The sequence below is a fragment of the Danio aesculapii genome, chromosome 6, assembly GCF_903798145.1.
Source record: "Danio aesculapii chromosome 6, fDanAes4.1, whole genome shotgun sequence".
NCBI classification, from domain to species: domain Eukaryota; kingdom Metazoa; phylum Chordata; class Actinopteri; order Cypriniformes; family Danionidae; genus Danio; species Danio aesculapii.
In genome coordinates this window covers 22,520,995-22,542,887 of record NC_079440.1, presented here as the reverse complement: position 1 = coordinate 22,542,887, position 21,893 = coordinate 22,520,995, and positions in this window count along the sequence as shown.

Here is a 21,893-nt window from a genome sequence, read left to right as displayed (position 1 = left end):
CCCCCTGTCCCCCAGGGCCCACACCCTTTCCGGGGGCAGGGGCCCACGTTAGAGGGGCTGGAGCCCCTGACTCCCAAGGCCACCACTGACACCCCCTGTCCCCCAGGGCCCACACCCTTTCCGGGGGCAGGGGCCCACGTTAGAGGGGCTGGAGCCCCTGACTCCCAAGGCCACCACTGCCACCCCCTTTCCCCCAGGGCACACACCCTGTCCGGGGGCAAGAACCCACACCCTGTCCGGGGGCAGGCGCCCACATTAGAGGGGCTGGAGCCCCTGACTCCCAAGGCCACCACTGACACCCCCTGTCCCCCAGGGCCCACACCCCTTCCGGGGAAAGCACCGGGCCCAAAGGGTCTTCTAGTTTGACACCTGCTCACCAGCAGACCCCGGGCATCCCACACAGCCACAAACATTGACTTAGCTAGTGGCACTCGCTACGCAGACGTGCCGTTGGTGACCCATCTGGATGTGGGGAACCACCCTCTCCACCACCTCGATGTACTGTGGTAGATAGCTCGGGTGCACCAGCCTTTCCCACTACCGCCACCCGGCGCAGTGCTCAATTTGTTGAGGCGGCTGGGGTGCACCAGCGGCATGTAGTTCCAGGGGTGTTCAGTATGGGAGTTTTGTGTTTGCCTTCCTCCAGTGCCGGACGTTCGCCCCCACCCCCACCAAGGCCAACAGCGCTGGCCGGGTTCGGGGCACTGTCTTTGGGCAAGACATCAATGTCTGAACTGCTTAGTTGGGGCGGGACCCCCACCCCCCAAGGCCAACGGCGCTGGCCTGGATCGGGGCACTGTCTTTGGGCAAGCCCTCAATGTCTGAACCGCTTGGTTGGGGCGGGACCCCCACCCCCCCAAGGCCAACGGCGCTGGCCTGGATCGGGGCACTGTCTTTGGGCAAGCCCTCAATGTCTCAACCCCTTGTCTGAGTTCCTCCGTACCCACGGGCGCCCACCTGCTCGCCCGGGGTCGGGGCACTGTTCCTGGGCAGCCAGCCTGGCAATTTACCCCCTAGTTCGTTCAAACGCAAAGCCGTCAAAACCTAAGTCCACATTTCTTCGCCTTTCCCGAATTCCTGATGGCAGGTCAGAGACAATCAGCGCCGGACAGGCACCTCCAGGCGCGGGACATCCCGGAAAAGGGGTCTCCCGTCGGGCATGGCTTGGCGGGCTGGGGCCTGGGTCTCACCAAGTACCCCGGTGAGCGTCGACTAGCAGACACGCTAACTCTCACTCACCCAGCTGTGCCACTGGATCCCCAAATGGACTTAATCGTCTTTTCAAAAGCTGGCTGGAAAGACCAACCATCATCCAAATGAGGCTTGGTTGTTCCAATCAACTTTTTTACTTCCTCACAGAAACGTTTTTTTGATAGAACACAAAAGTCAAATGAGGGGTTACGGGAATTTTCTCATGCACTATTATCGTTAGCGGGGGACATAAATCGGTGTAATGGAGGGGTAGAGTTGTGTGGAGAGCAAACAATAAGAAATCAGTTTGCAGAGAATGTCAGGGGACCCGTAACTTCGTAGGGAATTAAAACGACTGATAAGACAAGATCCAAACAAAGTTCTCAGCTCTCCGGAGGGAGGAGATGTTGTTTTGGGTAGAGGATAATATGCCTGATAGAGTGACTTCTAATTTAGCATCAGAAGTAACAACAGTTGAATGTGCAGGTATTTCTACAACTACTAATCTGATGAACTCTGACTCCCTTCTTTTGGAGCTTAGAGAGGCCTTGAGAAAACAGGAGGAGAAACTGGAGGGGCTTGCGCAACAGATGGCACGACTGCAGGTTTCAGAAGGGAAACGGGTACGCAGACAGAGGGGAAATTATGGGGAACGTTTTACCACAGCGAGGGGTGTTGGTGGTAAAAGATCCAACAGATCCTGTAATGAAAAAGAAACGCGATAATGTGCCAGGTCTGATTGGTGTGAATATAATAAAGGACTACAGTGAAATCTTGTCTGGTCACTTAAAGATAATTCCACCTGAACAATGTGCACAATTATTTCAGGGGTTCGCTAAGGTGATTGCTCCAGCACCAGTAATGATACCTGCAGGAACTATGTGTTTAGTTCAAGCTACTGGTTTTCAAAAGCAGGCAGGGTATACAGCCCTGGTAGAAGGGTTAGAAGTGAATGAGGGGGTTTTACCTGGAGGCCTTATAGTATCTCCTGGTTTAGTAAGGGTGCAAGATGGCCAGCTGTTTGTACCTGTGGTAAATGCTGGTGCTGTAGATATCAGTCTAGCCCCTCATACACGGTTGGCACGCATGCAGGTAGCGGAGGTAGTAGCAGAGGGTTTAGGGCCAGTCTCTTTTAAGAATGTGGGACCTGGGGAGGTCCAGGTTTCATTAGGTTTGGAAGAGGCTGTGATTTTTAATCAGGAGGCTGGGCCCTTTCCAAGTGCTTTTCACTTTGAATCTCCATTCTTGACAAATCAGTAAAATGTTCAGGTGAATTTGTTACTGAATGACTATGTGGATGAACGATTTGGGGTGTACTGCAGTTATACAGCATGAGATTCCACTCACTGATGATGTCCCAGTTCGTCAACGTTACCGTCACCTTCCCCCAAGTCAGTACGAAGAGGTTAAAAGCCGCATTAAGCAACTTTTGGAACAAGGTATTATAAGTGAGAGTTGTAGTCCTTACTCCTCAACTCTTGTTATTGTTAGGAAAAAAGATGGAAGCATGCGTATGTGTGTTGACTATAGACAATTAAATGTAAAGACCAGAAAAGATGCTTATCCACTCCCCAGAATAGAGGAGTCACTTGATGCACTCAGTGGGGCCCAGTGGTATTCAACACTGGACCTCGCTAGTGGGTATAATCAAGTGGAGGTGGTAGAGAAAGATAGATATAAGACTGCGTTTTGCACACCATTTGGGTTATACCATTTTAACCGTATGCCCTTTGGGCTGTGCAATAGTCCAGGAACATTCCAGCGATTGATGGAAAGAATACTTGGGGATCAACATTTCCAGTCATTATTATTGTATTTAGATGATGTGGTGGTTTTTTCTTCATCTTTTGAACAACATTTGAGTCGGCTTGAACTTGTGCTTTCCCCTATTCGAGAATGTGGTCTGAAGGTTAAATGGAGCAAATGTTCTCTATTTCAGCGGCAAGTAGGTTATCTTGGGCATGTAATATCAGCAGAAGGGGTGGCCACAGATCCTGAGAAAACCCAGATTGTGGCAAATTGGCCAAGGCCTGCTACATTGTCAGAGCTTACATAATTTCTCGTTTTTTCTGGCTATTATAGACGATTTGTGAAAAATTTCTCGCAGTTAGCAGCACCTCTGCATGCCTTGGCAGTACAGGCTACACCAAAAGCAGGTAAAGCAAAAGCATGGAGGGTGTCTTTTTCTGAGTTATGGTGTCCGGATTGTGAGTTAGCATTTCAGACCTTAAAACAAAAGTTGATCACTGCCCCGGTGTTGGGATATGCAGACTTCAAAAAACCCTTTTATTTGGAGATTGATGCTAGTCATCAGGGTTTAGGAGCCATTTTATCCCAAGATGGGGAGGGAGGAAGAAGGCCAATTGCATATGCAAGCCGTGGGTTGAGACCAACTGAGCGAAATATGGAAAATTATAGTGAAATGAAATTAGAATTGTTAGCACTGAAATGGGCTGTCACAGACAAATTTCGTGACTATTTATTAGGTCACAAGTTTATTGTATTAACAGACAATAATCTATTGAGCCATTTGCAGACAGCAAGATTTGGAGCTATTGAACAGCGGTGGGTGTCTGAGCTTGCTAGATTTGAGTTTGAAATTCAGTATCGACCAGGACGTCAAAATGTGGGTGCAGACGCATTGTCACGTCAGACTCAGTCAGTGCCCAAACCGGTACAGGGTGAAAGCTGTGGTAATTTGCCCCCGGAGGAGGGTCAAATATTGTTGGTTAATGAGCAGACAACCACATACAGTTTCCCATTGTTTTCACCAGAGGTTTGGGCTGATCAGCAGCAGGCCGATCCTGTCATTGCAAGGTTTCTTGTCTATTGGGGTAAGCGGATGAAGCCGGATAGATTAGCTAGAGGTGAGGAGGACAGTAGAACACTGGAGGTTCTACGGCAGTGGGAAAAAGTGGTGGAGGAGAAAGGAGTTTTGTATCGTAGAGTTGTAGATACAAGGCTAGGCCAAATTAAACAAGTGCTTTTACCACAGAGTTTAAGGGAGGAAGTTCTTCGGGGGTTGCATGACGAACATGGACATCAGGGGATGGAACGAACTTTCAAACTAATCTGAGCTAGATGTTACTGGCCAGGTATGTTTCATGATATTGAAGACTATTGTAGGAAATGTGAAAGATGTATTGTAGCAAAGACTCCAGTGCCTAAGCTAGTAACTGAGACAAGCAGTTTGTTAGCGAGCAAACCGTTTGAAGTGGTGGCTATGGATTTCACTGTCCTCGAGCCTTCCAGCAATGGCAAGGAAAATGTATAAATTTTTACAGATGTGTTTTCAAAATTTGTAGTTGCTGTGCCTACCAGGGATCAAAAAGCAGGGACTGTGACTAAAGCACTGGTTGGGGAGTGGATCCATCGGTATGGAGTCCCTCAGCGGATTCATTCGGATCAGGGGAGGTGTTTTGAAGCTGAGGTTGTCTGGAACTTATGTAAGATGTATGGTATTAAGCGGAGTAGAACAACCGTCTATCACCCCCAGGGCAATGGTCAATGCGAAAGGTTCAATCGAACCCTACATGATTTGCTGAGAACTCTTTCACCAGCAAAGAAAAGAAAATGGGTAGAATATTTGCAAGAAGTAGTCTTTGCTTATAACACCACGGAACATGCTACCACTGGCTATAGCCCTTATTTTTTGGTATTTGGGCAATCTGCAGATATCTGCAGCAGGTGTTGCTGGGTGTTGCTAATGCTGGGTAACAGCTATCACAGCTGTGTCCAGGTATGTGATCAATGATTGCGATACATGTTTGCTACATGCTGTGTATTTGTATTTGTGTTTTGTACGAGTATTGTAAGGGTTGTCTTTGAGGTTTAAAAGGTTTGTGATGGATGTTGTATTTTAAATGTTTTATGCTTTGATCTTGATGGTAGTGTAATAAGGGTATCTTTTTTGGCTCTGTTTCAGGAGTGGTTTATGTAACTGTTTTAAATTACTATTATAAAGACAATCGAGTACTGCATATTTGCACATTATCTGAGACTGGGGTATGCCCCAAATTAGCTTGAAAATATTGCACGTTTGCACCTGATATGAAAACCTAATTGTGATTATTCTGCTCACCTGCTACCAAAGTGTTTTTGTGAAATAAATAAAGGTTATTTAAGTGGAGGTCCTTTTTTTATTTTCTTTCTAACGAACTAGGGATAACAGTACCATGGTAAACAATACAGAGAGTGTGTCACAAGCTGTCACTAAACGAATGTGCGAATATAAAATCAACTTTATCTTAGTTGAGGTTACTTTGTGAGCCAAAGTGAAGCACAGTTGAGCAAGAGGCCCGTGGAGAGAAAGCCTTTAGCTCCAGGTCAGCATCACTGCGCCGTTTTCGCGTCAGCTTTCGGTCTTACTGAATTCATCCCATTTCACGAACCAAAATAGCAACAGTAAACTTGTGGACTTGATATGCTGACAGGCTGGAGTTTGTGCACTTCGCATAAATGCAATAATATACCACAATGATGAGAAATTACTCCAAAACTAACAATCGTTTTTGCTATATTCTACTCTGCCTCACTTTAAACAGTGCGCGCCTCTCAAATAAGTGCCTGATCTGACATCACCGGGGTGGTTAGAAAAAAAAGCGGACTTTCCGGAAATGCGAAAACAGACACATTTTCTTTAAAATTTGTGCCCTTGCACTTCGTAAAATATTTTAATATGGTATTTTATGGTATTATAGAGTATTTTCACAAATGATTCTACCTTTTTTTTTTTTTTTTTTTTTTAATAGTTTTTTAACCTACAATATGCTCTTTAATTTTACTTCAGTTATCCTCCTTTATACTGTTTTTATATTGTTGTGGGCTGCATGCTTTACACTTTTATGTGTCAAGAGTATTTAGCAGTTTATTTAGTTTTACAGTTAGAGTGGATTTTCTTTATTATAGTAGTCATAGTAGTATTATAGTAGCCGGTTTCTTAATTGGTGTAAACAATAACTTGATGTTTAAATTAATATTGCATCACAAAAGCATTTAGATATTCTTAAAGGTGTCTGCAACTTTTGCGAAGCATCAAATCACCTTCATACACAAATCATACTAAAACGATTGTACGCGTTTGTATCTGAAAAGTTTGTCAATAAATTTTCTCTTTGAACCACCAGGTGGCAGTCTTTGTACTTTTATTTGGGAGTGCAGATTGTTTAAGTTTTATTAAAATATATATTTTAAGAAAAGATGTGCATAAACTGCGATGGGAACACTTTTACTGAACAAATTCCAGTAAGTGCATTAAAAAAAGGTTTGTTATAAGAGATGATGATGAAATGTGTGTGAACCAGGGGCGTCGCTAGACCCAATTCACTGGGGCACGTGCCCCAGTAAAAATCTCCAGTGCCCCAGTAAATGCATTGAGATATGATTTACTTCATATGCAAGTGTATTTATTAAGAGTGGTAATTCCGAAATAAAGACGTTATTCTCTAAATGCAACCGAACCAACACTGGTGAAAGCAATGTGTTTAATCAAAAAGCAAACTGACGCATCTCCGCGTGTGCGCAGAGAACACGCGCGCCTCTTGCACGCGCTGCTCTGAGAGTCCCGGTAGTTAACATGCGCGCCAAAAAAGACGGCTACCTGCTTGTTACGCGCCGCTCATTCGTTGTAAAACCAGCATAACAGCTTTTTTTGTTTTGCAAGTGGACAAAACTAAAGTTTAAACAATATGATGGTGATCTTACTAAGCGTGCCTCCTGATAGATTTTTTTGTTTGAAGCAAAAAGGAGGGATGACGAGTCAGGGAGGTAAAGACTTAACAAACCTAATTATCTGTGTCAAGTCTACAACAGATAATCCTATAACACATCTTTTTTTTTTTTTTTGTATTTTATTGAATTGTCAACAGAATTTCATTAAAATGAAATGAACATTTATGCAAAAGTAATTTCTTAAATGATCTTAGCATCACTCCAGTTGTCTTAACATTGTTTTTCAGTTACATAATAATATGTATATAAGAATAATAATATGTATATAAAAATAATGTATAATAATAAGAATACTTTTATTTATAATTTATAATTATTTTAAAGATTATGACTTGAGAATATGATTTTACCTCAGCGCTGCACTTTTCTCCTTCGCCCTCGCGCTGAGTTCAGGTGACTGAGTGTTGTGAAGTAGTTAAACTATTCTCAGTTTAATGTACAGTGTCAAACTGGCACAGGAATATCAGTATATTAATATAGGCTTTGCTAAAAGGCTGGTCAAATTTTTTTTTTTTACAGAAGCTAACAGACGCGCATGCTGCGACCACGGTGATGAGTCAACAATCGCATATATTTTGACTTATTTAAAGTAGGCTATAGGTTATAGCATATAATAATTTTGTGTAAAGACATTTATAAAAATATGTAGCTAATATATCACAGGGGTTGGTGTAGCAGCAATTACGGGAGCATTAATTAAATCCTTTTTCCCGTGGAGCGAAATAAACATTGCACAGTTGTGTAGCGATGGAGACGCACAAAAATATATATTAATTATATATATTTTCGTCGGAAGAAAAATATTCTTTGAACAAATTTTGTTTTGTATAATTTGTATCTTAGTTTTTGTTGGTCAGTTATTTATAAAATAAACAAGAATAACTAATAAACTGAAGTGAAGTGATGTGCCTCAGGGTCCGCTATATGCCGCGGCCAAAACACAAACTGGTCTGTTAAATACAACTGTAATATAAATAAAATAAAAGTGAAATATTCAGTTTCGAATATTGAATCTTTGTTAACTGCATGATCAAAAATAAAAGAGCAGCCTATTTTATCACTCTTTATGACAAACATCCATTGATTGTTCAGTTTCGCCTTAGTTTAATCAAAGCGTTTGAACTTTTTGATATTTTAGTCAAAGTGGTCTGCATAACCAAGGATTGAACTTATCCACCTGCGACCCACCCATAATTAAACATCACGTAGGCGAGCTGGCTTTTTGATTACCTGAACCACGTATTAACGGCTGCACCAGCATAACCGAGATCTGCGTATTAATAGCAGCACCAGCAGATTGAAGAGAGTTTATTTCATAACAGCGTTTGATGCTTCTTAATCATCCAATATTAAGAGAGTGACTCCATAAGATACATAACCTGCGCACACTTGATTATTACTTATGTGTAAAGTCATGGACGCATCTCACAGCACAAAGCATAACTTATCCTTTAAATGTCCATGCTTAATATGTCATTGATGAGGTCTATCTATTGAAAGGGTTACAATATAAGCTATATATGTGCTACATAGCAGGGACGTTAAGGTTGTAGATAGGCCCTGAGGCACATCGCTTCACCTCAAAGTTTATTAGTTATTATTGTTTATTTTGTAGATTACTGACGACAAAAACTAAGATTGAAATTGTACAAAATGAAATGCGTTATTTGTAAAAAATTAAAATTGTAAATTTTTGTGCGTCTCCATCCGCTACACAGTGTTTGTTTCGCTCCACGGGAAAAAAGGATAATGCTCCACTGTAATTGCTGCTACACGAACCCCTGTGATATATTGGCTACATTTTTAATAAACTTCTTTAAACAAAATTATTATATAGCCTATAGCCTGCTTTAAATAAGTCAAAATATATGCGATTGTTGACTCATCACTGGCAGCTTGCGCGTCTGTTAGCTTCTGTAAAAAAAGACATTTGACCAGCCTTTTAGCAAAGCCTATATTAATATACTGATATTCCTGTGCGATTTATATATATATATATATATATATATATATATATATATATATATATATATATATATAATTTTTTTGGGGCGGTGGGGGAAGGGGGCACGTGCCCCAGTAGAGCTTTATGTCTAGCAACACCCCTGGTGTGAACAGATAAAAGTTTTGGTCATTCTAAAATGCCTTAACCATTTCAGTATTAATGTATATTATTAATTACCTTCAGAGTTTTAAGAGCATCTGTTCTCCACGTCTCATGGCTTCAAACGCCCCCACGTGTTCATTGTGTGTCAACATTGTCTTCTGAGGCGCAAGTAAAGTTATTAAAATAAAGAAAAGATTCACGCAGCTTCTTCTACTGCGGTAAAATTAGTTTTTACTGTTGATATTTGGCGCCAGTTAATCAGGAAGTGACGATTATGTTCACTTTGGACTTGTTGGATGGAAACGCTGCTTTATTCGCACATCTTTTATGCGTTATTCCACTTTTGCACATAATTTAATTAATATATTTGGATGGAAACATAGCTATTGACTACATTTCAGTTACACAAAGACCAAAGCCACGTACGAGAATGGCTCATCCTTTTTTAATAAATAATTAGCTTAAATTCACTGACCTTCAACAGGGACATGTACTGTTCCTAGATTAATGGGATTATTATTCTTTCTAAAAACTATTGTTTAGTTCTGCTTACATTCTAAATGTCATATCAACCTCCATTACTTGATCAATAAAAAAGGCAGACACACAAGTGCACTATTAAATTTATTAAAATGGATCAACGTGTATAAAGGTGGGAACGTATGTAAAAATGTTATAAATGTCACACATAACATTACTTATTTTATTATACTTAAATATTTAAATACTTTAAATGTAAAATTATGCATTAACTTGAGCAGCAGTTTTACCATGTCAACTGTTTCACTGATGCAGTTGCTTTTTAAAATATATGGTCATATTTGCTATAACTTTGCATTAGCACATCAAGTTCAGCTGGAGAAAGAAATGGTGATCTCTTTCTTAATATGTTGCCATAGTCACTCGTAATATCTGTGCTCTATTGATAATGCCTTTATATAGTCACGGTGTGCACGCCAACTCTGAGTTGGTCTACTCAAAGTTGATTGACCTAACTCAGATCCGCTATTCTGAAACCGAAAACTCAGAGCTTTTAATCTCTCAGTAAAACAACTCAGATTTAACTCAGAAAGTTTAACTCAGAAAGTTTAAACTCCAAGTTGGTTGAACCTCCTTACTGAAACAAGCCTATTGTCTCAGAAAAACAATTCCAGAAATTTCATTTGGCATGATATTAGCATCAAATTCAAAACATATACTCAGGAGATATGTAGCTTTTGACCTATTACTGTGTTCCTCCAGGACTGATTTTACATATTTGTTTATGAAATAATAAAATGTTTAGTGTGGTGCAATTTATTTTACATTACTCAAGCATCTATAACTTTTTCATTTTGAGCATTATAAACTCTAGATGATGGATAATAAAGCCCAGAGTGTCTTCCTTCCAATAATACATAAACTGTGAATGTAGACCAAAATATTCAGCAACTGTAAATATTTTAGTTTGGGATGGTAATTTTTGAGAAAGTTGACGGTGAAGGAGGGAAGGACGTCGATATAGTCTTGGAAAACATTTTATAGATATCTCATTTTGCATGCTATCTTCATCAAATTTGAAATATAAACTCATGAAATATTTGGCTTTCAAGTTATATTTTTTTCTAGGACATTACATAGATGTTTTCCTGTGTTTGTATATGGAAAAACAAATATTGAACATAATAAAAAAAAATTTTTCTCATAACTTCATAATGTATAACTTTTTATAATTTTTAACATGTAACTTCATCTTTTACCACAGTAAAGCTCAAAGTGTCTTCTTTCCAATGTTACCAAGGTTTGTGTCTGTAGCTTTCTGGAGTCAGGAACTGTTACTATTTATAGTTAGGTAGGTGTAAATCCCCAAAATTGAGTGCTGGCTAACAGGTTAACTAAGGCATAATTGGTATCGTTATTCTCAGAACAACCCAAGGAATATATTAAGACAAGTATGATAACAATAGACAAGATTAGTCAAAAGTTATTGTCATTTTTAGAAGTATCGTTATCACGTTTGACGAAAAGGTGTTGATACAACAAAACTATTTGAACACCTTCAGGGCACAGTACCGAAGACACATACCGACTTTCATAACAACTCACCAATTAAAAATGGCCAATTGCCAAAATGGCTGACCTGGGAAAATCAGACAACATTCAACCCAGCATATTTAATTTTATGAGTTTTGGACAAAGGGTTGAGAAGTTAAAGAGCCCCTATTATACATGAAATCGGGTCATAATTTGGTTGTAAGTGTCTCCAACAACAGTCTAATATGCATGCAAGGTCAAAAAACACTTTCATTGTCTTATAATCTGCATTTATTTGTACCTAATTATCCCAGCGACTCCCATATGAATCGTTCAGTGATTCATTTGTTCCCAAACCCTTCTCAGCGTGAAGCTAATCTGCGCTGATTGGACCGATGACAGCCTGCTGCGATTGGTCGAGACTGACAGCCTTCAGCGCCAGAGTGAAATGCCCAGCAGCTAATCAACAATATAAAAGTAGTCACAGTGCACACACGCTTTATAGTGTAAGGCGTGGATTTTGGCTGCCAGTGGATGAATGCAAATACAGACGATGGACTTGAAAATACCGATGACTAATGTAGGACTCAAATGGTCCATTGCATGTTCAAAAATTGACAGAGATCTGAGTTAAAAATTAAGAAGTTTTATTTTGAATGCAAGAAGTTAGAGAATACAATTTTTGCGCAGGAGAGATGTACTGCTGTATCAGCCTCTGCCCATGACACTGTCCTTCATACTTTTTATACTGTCTCTCACACACTAAACCCAACCCTATTTGACTTATATGGTGTTGTCTTGAGAGTTTGACCATTCAGCAACCAGAAAAGAAGTTGATTAAGGTAGATGAAGTTGATTACAGCAGTCTAATAAAAGAAGGTAAGTTCTTAAATTATTGACTCCATTATTTATTTTGACTGTTGCTGCAGGTGGAATGTCTTTTTTCAATTAATGTTATTTCTTTTAATGCGTCAAGTCAAAAAGAAATTTTCCATCGAGCACAAGGATCTGGTTTTGCAAGATGACACCGGTGTGGAGGTAGATAAAGATGTTTTCACTGACGTGCTGGAGGAGAGATCGCGTGATATACTTTGGAGAGTCATTGACCAAGATTCAGGCAAGTTTCTGTATGCAGGGCTTTCTGGTCCCATGCATTCAATGTTTAATAAACCACATCTGTTTGCCTTTTTTTCCAACTTTATAACAGGGCTCGAAATTAACCTTTTAGCACCGGTGCTCCTAACTTTAAAAATTTAGGCGCATCAGCCAAAATTTAGTCGCAACCACCAATTATGAGCACCATTACTACAAGTTTTATACAAACATATTTATTGCATTTGAAATCAACACTAATCAAACTAACAAGCAAAAAAAAAAAAAAAAAATATATATATATATATATATATATATATATATATATATATATATATATATATATATATATATATGCAAGCGTAAGGAAAATATGTCTCAACGAAATCCCGTTATATAAATTTTTATAACATAACTGAGTGACCAAAATCATACACGGAGCGCTCACCGGCCCTGCACGCACTGCTTGAATGAATCTGTTAATGGTATAACTGTGCTGTTCTCACAAGTGCTGTCTGATATTGCACTGATGCTTTTGACACATACTGTACCTTATAATATGCATACGTCATGTTAATAGCAATACCGGTCTTTTTAGGAGTAGCGATGTTAGTTTACTCAGTGTAAGCCCGTTTGCGATGGTGTACGTGGGGTTAAATTTGACATATGCTGTCCGCCATGCAAGGGGCAGCTATCTGGCGATTTGTATGAAGGATTAAACAGAAGCTCTCGTGCTAGATGTGGCGAACAGTTACCTGAAAACTCCATCCCACAGACTTTTCATAGCGAACTTGAAGCCAATGGAAGTCTTCTACTCTTGGAAAAGTGTAGATGGTGGATTAACATTCAGCACATGGTCACTAGTAAGATGTGTCATTATTTATAACTTTAGATGCCATGGTTTCTAAAACAAAATCTGTCAGTGTTATCTTCATTCTCATCTTCAGCGCTTTACAGTTTTTCGCGGTAGTAGCTCTCTCTGTCAACCGACGCCAGAAGGCAAGGCGCTGACTGAGTGATTGACAGCTGATATAAACCAATCATTCGCGTTCAGTGCTAGAGCAGTGGTGGGCCAATAAGAAGAGCGCGAAGGCGGGGCAAGCATTACGGACTTGGCTTTGTTTACTGCAGCAAGTTGACATGACAATTGTTTTAAACCATTTATGTGTGCTGAGTTCCAAGTGCAGACAAAGAGCTTAGAGATGCATTCTGCATGAATGTCTCCCGAATCCGCGCATGTGGTGAACATTTTGCAGTAAAAACTGGTCGCACACAACAATTTTAAGCACTCGCAGAAATGCTCCCAAATATATTTTAAGGTCGCATAGATAAAATTTCGGGCGCATATGCGACCAAAATGGTCGCAATTTCGAGCCCTGTTATAATTATTCAAACTGGCCTCATATGTGGTGACAAGCTACAGTTCCATTAAAACGATATGTCAGATAACTTGTGCTTAAATTGTGAAATTGTTTTATCTAAAAATGTGTAAATGCTTAGTTATTCAATCATTCATGACTGAAATGTACTACTAAGTTTCATATTTAAAAGTAAATCCTATTACTAAAATCAAATTAATGTATCTTTTTCAAACTAATCTTCTGGGCTTTTCCTACGTTGTAAAGCCTCATTTCATCAGTTTTGTAAGTGAACTGGCGACTGCACTGGTGACTGAGGAAGCGAACAGCATCTTAAATACTGTTTTTGCTCTTTCTTGAGTCAAAAACAACTGATAGCCTACTATATTCGCAAGTTTGAAAGACCAATTCCATGTTTTACATGATGCAAAGTTGTATGCTGAAAATCTCTGACATACCTTTTGGTTTTGTGATGTTAAACATTAAGTATGACTTATTGCAAATCTAATTTTAAAATTGCTTGGCAAATCACTAGAATGCAGTACATATAACATGCTTTTAAATATTATTATTATTATTATTACTTTCAGAATACACAGTCCTCGATTCTTGTAGCTCCCACTCAAGCACGAAGAGACCTCGTTTTGATGAAGCTTTTGAGGCTAAGCAGGTAATTTTTAAATTTCATGATGTACTAGTTCAAGTGTTTGGCAGTTTTTTCACATTTTTTTTATTATGTGGACATTTCATTACTTTGTTTTTATTGTAGTTTGTCAGTGAAATTTTGAAAGAAAAGGCAGGTGGACTTGCCGTTTTGGCTGAATATAATGAACATGGAAGACTCACAGATTCAACCCGGCGACAGTTAGTCAACATCGTTGTTGCATACATAACTGAAAAAGAACGGTAAGGTTCAATCTAAAAATCACAGATACAATTTTTGTAATCAAACTGTTTTAGTGTTTTAACTTATTTTTTTTTTGTTCTTATAGTCGTGTCCCTTCCAAAGAAACAAAAACACGCTGTGCATTGGGAATTGTAACACTTTGCCCATCACTGAAGGATCCATACTCAAGAACTGAATATGTAAGAATTTAAAACTTTTCATTATTCTACTGTACCTTATAGAAACATATTTTAGATTTTGTGGAACCATGTCACATTTCTAGTTCCCCTAATTGAATTGAATTCAATTAATTTTGTTGTATTCTTCATCAGTATTTTTTAGTCTAGTGTAGTGACATGATCAGATATTTAAAATGTTTGCATTTGATCTTATCAGCAGTCATTTTGTTTTTATTTAAGGAACATTTCTATGACCCCAAGAGCAATCAAGGATGCATATCATGGCATCTGAAAACAGTTTCACGCCGAAGCAAAAGCCAGAGCACAAGGAATGCCAGGTCAAGTGCAGCATCGGATGATGAAGGCAACGGAGGACTAACAGAGCCAACTGGAACTATTTGGAAAAGTAGCTCGATGGCGACCAATGCAAAGAAGCCATATCATTTATGAATCATTGTGCTGACAAAGACCAGATTTTTGAGAAGATGAAATTAACATTCAAGCACAGACAGCAGCTTATTTATGATGCAGAAAAGTCCAGCACAGCTCTTTCAGTTTTTCCAAGATTTCTTGACACAAAGGGATTGGTAAGAGAAAGAGACAGATAATAGTATTTTGTTGAGATAAAATTAGGTAATATGCAAAAAACATGGTGTGAATTTTTGTTATGTTTGTAATTGTTTTACAGGTTCTTCAAGACTTTGACATCAAATTTGGAACTGAAACAGCTTCCAGACTACTAGAACAATGGGACACTTTAAAGCCAAAGATCATCGCAGAGGCGAAAACGCTTAATTCAAACTTGTACCTAAACAGCCTGCTTGCAGCTGGCACTGGACAGAACCTGGAATGTGAATGGCAAGGTATTAAATGGTTTGTTTTTTGTAAATTTTTGGTTGTTGTATTTGTTGTTGATCTACATGCTCTCTTTGTTCTTGCTTGCAGGATGGGACAGTGACATGTCCTGTCTTTTACTACTGGCTTTCCTTTTGCCACCTTCAGCAGGTGGTAGAAACAATTCAACAAAGATCAGCATTAAGGAGGCAATGGATTATGTTGTGCAGTTTCACAAGGTTTGCATGGAAACATTAGTGAGCTGTTTTGTTGGTTACTTATTTTTAAGAATCTGTTTTTCACCTGTTTCAGTCTTGTTGCAGTCTAACTGAATATGTTGAGAAGACTGAAGGCCTGCAACCACATCTCCTTGCAGTTGGCTCTGCAAAGAATGCTATTCATGAGTTCTACATTGTTCTGGATGGAAAACACCTACCATGTCAGGCAAAGTCATCCCTTTCTGCTTTTGACGAACTGTTTAAAGCGTATTTTGTTTTTAGTGTGTCATACCCCCACTGCTTAAATGCAATGTTTACATTTTGTGCTATATCCACAAAAGTCTTTGATTTCCAAGCATCATTTTATGCTACATTATCTACATTGTATACGCAAAATTGGTCCAATAGTACATGTATGGTCAATGCGTTGTGAAGCGTTACAATAGTTTTTTAAAAACAGCATAAAATTTTTTAAAAACCTCACCAAGTCTTTTGCTATAAAACACCAATATGCAATTGCGTATCATTGGGAAAGTTTACCTGTTAAAAATGTTGAATATGGACCTTTTAAAAACACTAGACCTTGATGATTTGCCATATCGTGACATTATTCTTAAAATGTATCCACATTTTTTGGACCGTGAGATCACAGTAACTTCATGGCTGAAATATTCAGGAATGGAATATCGTCATGATCTACTGGTGTTCAGTAAAATGGAGAAGGACTTGCCAATTTTCAGTAAAATATGTGAAATTATTCTCATAGAGGACCAAAACCTTTTGGTAACTAAAGACTTTGAAACACTTGGATTTGTTGAGCATCTTCATGCATACCATGTAAGAGAACATAAAATTTTTGGTTTGTCAAGAGTTGAGGATCTTCCTTTTTTCAGACCATTTGACTTACAGGCATCATATGGATTTGAAGAACCATATTTGTACATTGTTCCAGTGCATTGTTTTGTGCACGAAAATATTTAATTATCTTGCGCTTATTTCTGATTGTTTAGCACATAAGCTGAAGGTATTTACAGATTTTATATTGAAGTCAGAATTGTGAGTTTTTAGCTTGTTCCTTTTTTGTGTGGCAGAAATGAGCTTAGTTGCTTCTATGGGCACTTTCATGTTTGCACTTTATGAAATGAGAGTTTGTTGTGTCAGGTAACCTCAGGTTCATGAGTTTTCTACGAGTTACAAAACAACGAGTTATATGATATGAGTTACAAAAAACAAGTTATATGATAGTTCTATGACTTGCAAAACAAGGAGTTTTTAAACAATTAATGGTCTTTTTTTTATTGCGCAGGTGTTAAATTTATTTTCTTGCACTTGTGGAAACACATTTTCTAAAGTTTGTTAAAAAAATTGAAATATGTCTTGTTGCATTTTTAAATGCAGATTTGAATGTGTTGAAATTATTTCTAAAAAGTTTAATGAACATTTAATAAAATATTTTCAACATATTTGATCACTGTTATCTGTCACACCCACTAATTGATAATATAGGAAATAAAGGTAATATATTAACACTTTGAAGGGTACCACGCCCTCCAGTTTGATGTAAGAATAAACTCTTACAGTGTTAAAATGAACACTGAGTAATCTACGAATTTAATATATTAACACTTTGAAGGGTAGCAAACACTAGTTTGAGGTAAGAATAAACTCTTACAGTGTAAAAATGAACACTGAGTAATGTACAAATTTTATATATTAACACTTTGGAGGGTTACAACCACTCCGGTTTGATGTTAGAATAAACTCTTATGGTGTTAAAATAAACTCTTTGAGTAATGTACAAATTTTACACTTTAGAAAGTGTTATTTTAACTCCAAAATGGAGGGAGTCATATGTACACCCAAGGAGTGTTAAGTTAAACTCAAATTGAGTGAAATGTACACTGATTTTTTTGCTGTGTGGGCATCAGTGAGGCCGAAATCATGTCGCGTTTTCACTGTCGGGCTAGCTTGCAGCATGTCACGCAAACCCTGCCCCCAGAACTTCCCCGGAATTAGATGTTGCATATTATTCTGTGATCTTAAGGAAAGTGTTAAGTAGACTATTTAAGTGTCTTTAATATGGTGTATAGATTATTATGCGTTATTAAAACATCAAGGGGGACGCAGCAAAGTCACTTATAAATTAAAATTGTATTATTTTAAGCAATTTTATTATTTTATGCAACAGCCTTACATTTAAAACGGAAACTTAACGGCGATTATAATCAAAAAGAACTCAGCCTATAAGGCTAGATGTTTTCTTTCCCTTATTTATTAATTTATTTGTTCATGTGTTTGGCGCATGTAACTCGTGTGCCATCGGAAAACTAGTGTAATGACGGCAAGCCATCTTTCCCAGACTCGGGGCAAAGTCCTGCCTCAACTTTCACTCCGCCCCGAAGCCCCAGCTGGCCCTCCTGGCATCCTCTGCGTAAAACAAATGCTGGATAAGTTGACGGTTCATTCCGCTGTGGCAATTACAGACTAATAAAGGGACTAAGCCAAAAAGAAAATGAATGACGAATGAATGAATGAATAAATAAATAATAATAAAATAAAAATAAGGTAATAATCTTTACACACAGATGCCGCTTAAGTGGCCTTTTTTAATTTAGAGATGGTACATTTGAATTGCCTCTGCCACTTCTTCCCCCACCTCAAACCTGAAAGTTGAAGAGAAAACTATATTCTTTGAATAAAACTATTGAGCTATAAAGGGAAAAAAACGCAGAAGAAATTTGCAATTATATAAATTTTAGCACAGCTGCCAGTCATTTTCACATTCGTTTTTCAGTTAGGGATTAATATTAAAGTAGCCTAGTAAAAATGTCTATACTATAATATTATAATTTGTTATATCCATTATTATTATCATTATTATTATTATTATTATTATTATTATTAAAGCTACACAATTGACAAAACGCAGAACCCTTAAAAAAATTTGCTTTCATTTTGACATAGCTAAAGCACACGTTTAAAGTTATGTAAAAAAAACCCATCCCATTCTACAGCAGCAGTCAAGTTAGGACACTTAAAAATGCCTTTTGCGTTTGAAGATGATCGACCTGCGAAGTTATGTTTACAGTGTTATAAAAGAAAAAGTAGGCTATTTAGTGCGTGTGGATTTACCGTAGACAGGCTTTCTGTTTGGCTAATGCCTAAAAATGTAACTAAGTAACACATTAATTTTAGCAACTATTTTTAAATGGCATTTAAAATTTAAATTCATTTTTTTATTTAATTTAACATTTAAATATAATTTAATTTAAAACATTTATTTTTTTCCTGGCTGATTTTGGTTGGGTAATAAAGCGTGATGACTCAGATATGATCAAGTTTAGCTTGCATGTGTGGGCATATTTTGACGTCTTTACCTAAAACTTTAAACATTTATAATATTTAAAATAAAACGGAAAGAAATAAGGAGACTAACATAATTTAAACCACTTATTTGGTGCTTAAACCACCTTCAGAAAGTTTTGCCAGCTGTGGTAGAGCGCAACGGAGGCTCCACTGGAATGTAGCAGATGTGTTAAAACTTGGTATTATTTATTAATATGTTATTAATGTGTTTTTGTGTTCCTCATCTTGTACGTCGCCGTGTTATTGTGCGTCAACGTCACCTTTATCTGTCCTTAAGTGCGCATATAGTCGAACATTTCTGCTCGACATCGGTAGAAACAAACTTCACAAGTTAAACTCCGCGGACACTGATGAGCTGCAAGATTTCGGCTTGCTCCGGATGCCTACCCATCCTCCGACCCCCACCTCACCACCTCGCCCACAATGGAGGCGCTTCAAGCGGCGCGAGAGGAAGCAGAAGAGGGGTAAGCGCGGGGGTATCCGAACAAGGCTAGCGGCTAACCCCCACAAACCCGCTATCCCCTCCATCATTCTAGCGAACGTACGCTTGCTAGACAACAAACTGGACTACATCCGTCTACTTCGTTCATCACATAGGACTGTAAAGGACTGTTGTGCTTTTGTGTTTACGGAAACTGCACATTAGTGAGCAGCAGACAGCCCACCACCACGATGCTTTTCTCATCCTGGCAGGGGACTTTAACCATGCAGACCTAAAGAGTGTGTTTCCAAAAATACAACAAGACTTTCCAACAATAACACAATGGACTTTGTTTACACCACACAGAGAGGAGCTTACAAAGCCTTCCCCCTCCCCCACCTTGGTGGACCACTTAACTGTCATGCTAATGCCTGCTTACAGACCGATCGTTAAAGTCACCAAACCGGTTTGCAAGGAGATACAAGTGTGGCCAGAAGGTTCTTCAGAGGCTTTACAAGACTGCTTCAATACCACAGACTGGGATATGTTCAAACAGGCTGCCACTCAAAAGAGCAAGAGCACCAGCCCCAATCATGTACACCTTCTACAGAGGCACTATTGAGAGCATCCTGACCAGCTGCATCACTGTGTGGTTTGGAACCTGCAATGCATCCTGCAGGAAAACACTTCAACGCATAGTGAGAACAGCTGAGAAGATCGTTGGTGTCTCTCTCCCCTCCCTTCAGGACATTTACAGCACACGTCTTACCCGTAAAGCCCTCTGCATAACAGCAGATGCCACCCACCCAATGCACAACTTCTTCAGTCTGCTGCCATCACACACACACACACACACACACACATATTAATTTATATATATTTGGTTGACAATAAATAAATAAAAGAAAGAATTAATGAATGAATTCTACAGTCTGCTTGTGCCTCTATGTTTGATAGTTACTGGAGACATCCAGTAAGACACAGTCAAATATTCAGTCCAAATGCACTGGAGAGACCTGAAACATGTTAATTTTTCCTTATTGGCTATATGACATTTAGATGTTGCATATTATTCTGTGGTCTTAAGGAAAGTGTTAAGTATTTCAGCACATAAGAGCAAATATAGCTTATAGCCCATTTCGTTGCGCTCGGCAGCTTTTCACTAATAAAGCTCTTCATGTAAATTTCATTTTTCAATTTTAGCACGTCATATAAAAACATCGCCCTTGCGCCCTCATTTATGATATCCTGCCGCCGGGCCTGCTATAGCGAAACTTTATTGTTTGAGAAGAAACAAAAACGGAAACTGTGCATGAAAACCTGGCTGGGAAGATGGCGATAACATGAATTTTCTGTTCTTCAACGAGAAAAAAAAATCGCAGACACGACACAATGACGGCGTTAATTATACAACGCAGTGTTTACGATCATATTAACAACTAACATTAATATCAATAACTCCTCTGGCTTTAGACTTTACCTTTTAGAGCTTGTTCTTGTCTGCGCAATATAAGTTTATTGCATGTATAGCTACGAATCCGATTATGAAGAATGATTAAGAGCATGCTTTTCCTTTATTTCATCCTTTCCGTAAGGTGTTTTATTTATTTATTTATTTATTTATTTATTTATTTATTTATTTATAATTTTTTAAATAATGATGACAATACTGTCTAAGCATTCCTCGGTATACTACCAACAAATTACGCCCCTGTACCCAAGTAGCCTACCTAAGTTAATTTACATTTCATGTAAAAAAATAAGAAATCAAAAAAGACCAAAGTATTATGCTAAATATCCGTACAAACGAACATGTTTGTTGTTTAACTTTCGTTGATAAAACAACACAATACAGCCTATAATAATGTAGGCTAGTTAAATAAAAATAACTTTAACTGCTTGAAACAGTAAACGTTACATTTTAGAAACTTCACAAATACTAATCAATAATAATATAAATAGTAACGAAGAACAAAAATATTAGCCTAGGCTTGTAACAACATAAGTCAGATGTTGAAAAAAAACTGCGTCTCTCCTCCTTTTGTTTTCTATTCATATTTTAAATTCTTTGCCAGAAAAACTAACATGTTGACTTTGTTCGGTTAAAGCGGAGACTTATTTGAGATTACAATGTTTCCAGCAGCACTGAGACGGTGTGCCTGTAGCGCATGCAGATACTTTTTCGCAACCGTGGCAAAGAGGGTATCTTGCTCCGCCGCCTGCATTTCTCGGAAACCAGCTCTACATCGCGTTCTCAACTACCAAATATGCTGCTCCATTTCTCATCAACGTCTACTATTTATCAGTTTCTCTTTTGTATTTGGCCATTTTTAAAAAGGCCTCTCTGCCATACCTGGCTGGACTAGCTGGGCATTTGCGTTCAGTAGATGACACCGGAGCTGGCTCCGCATTTCATGGGCTGGGTGACATGACCGCAGCTCTGGAGGTTCGACGTGTTTGTCCATTTAACACTTATTTTTCTAAACAAGCCCAACAAA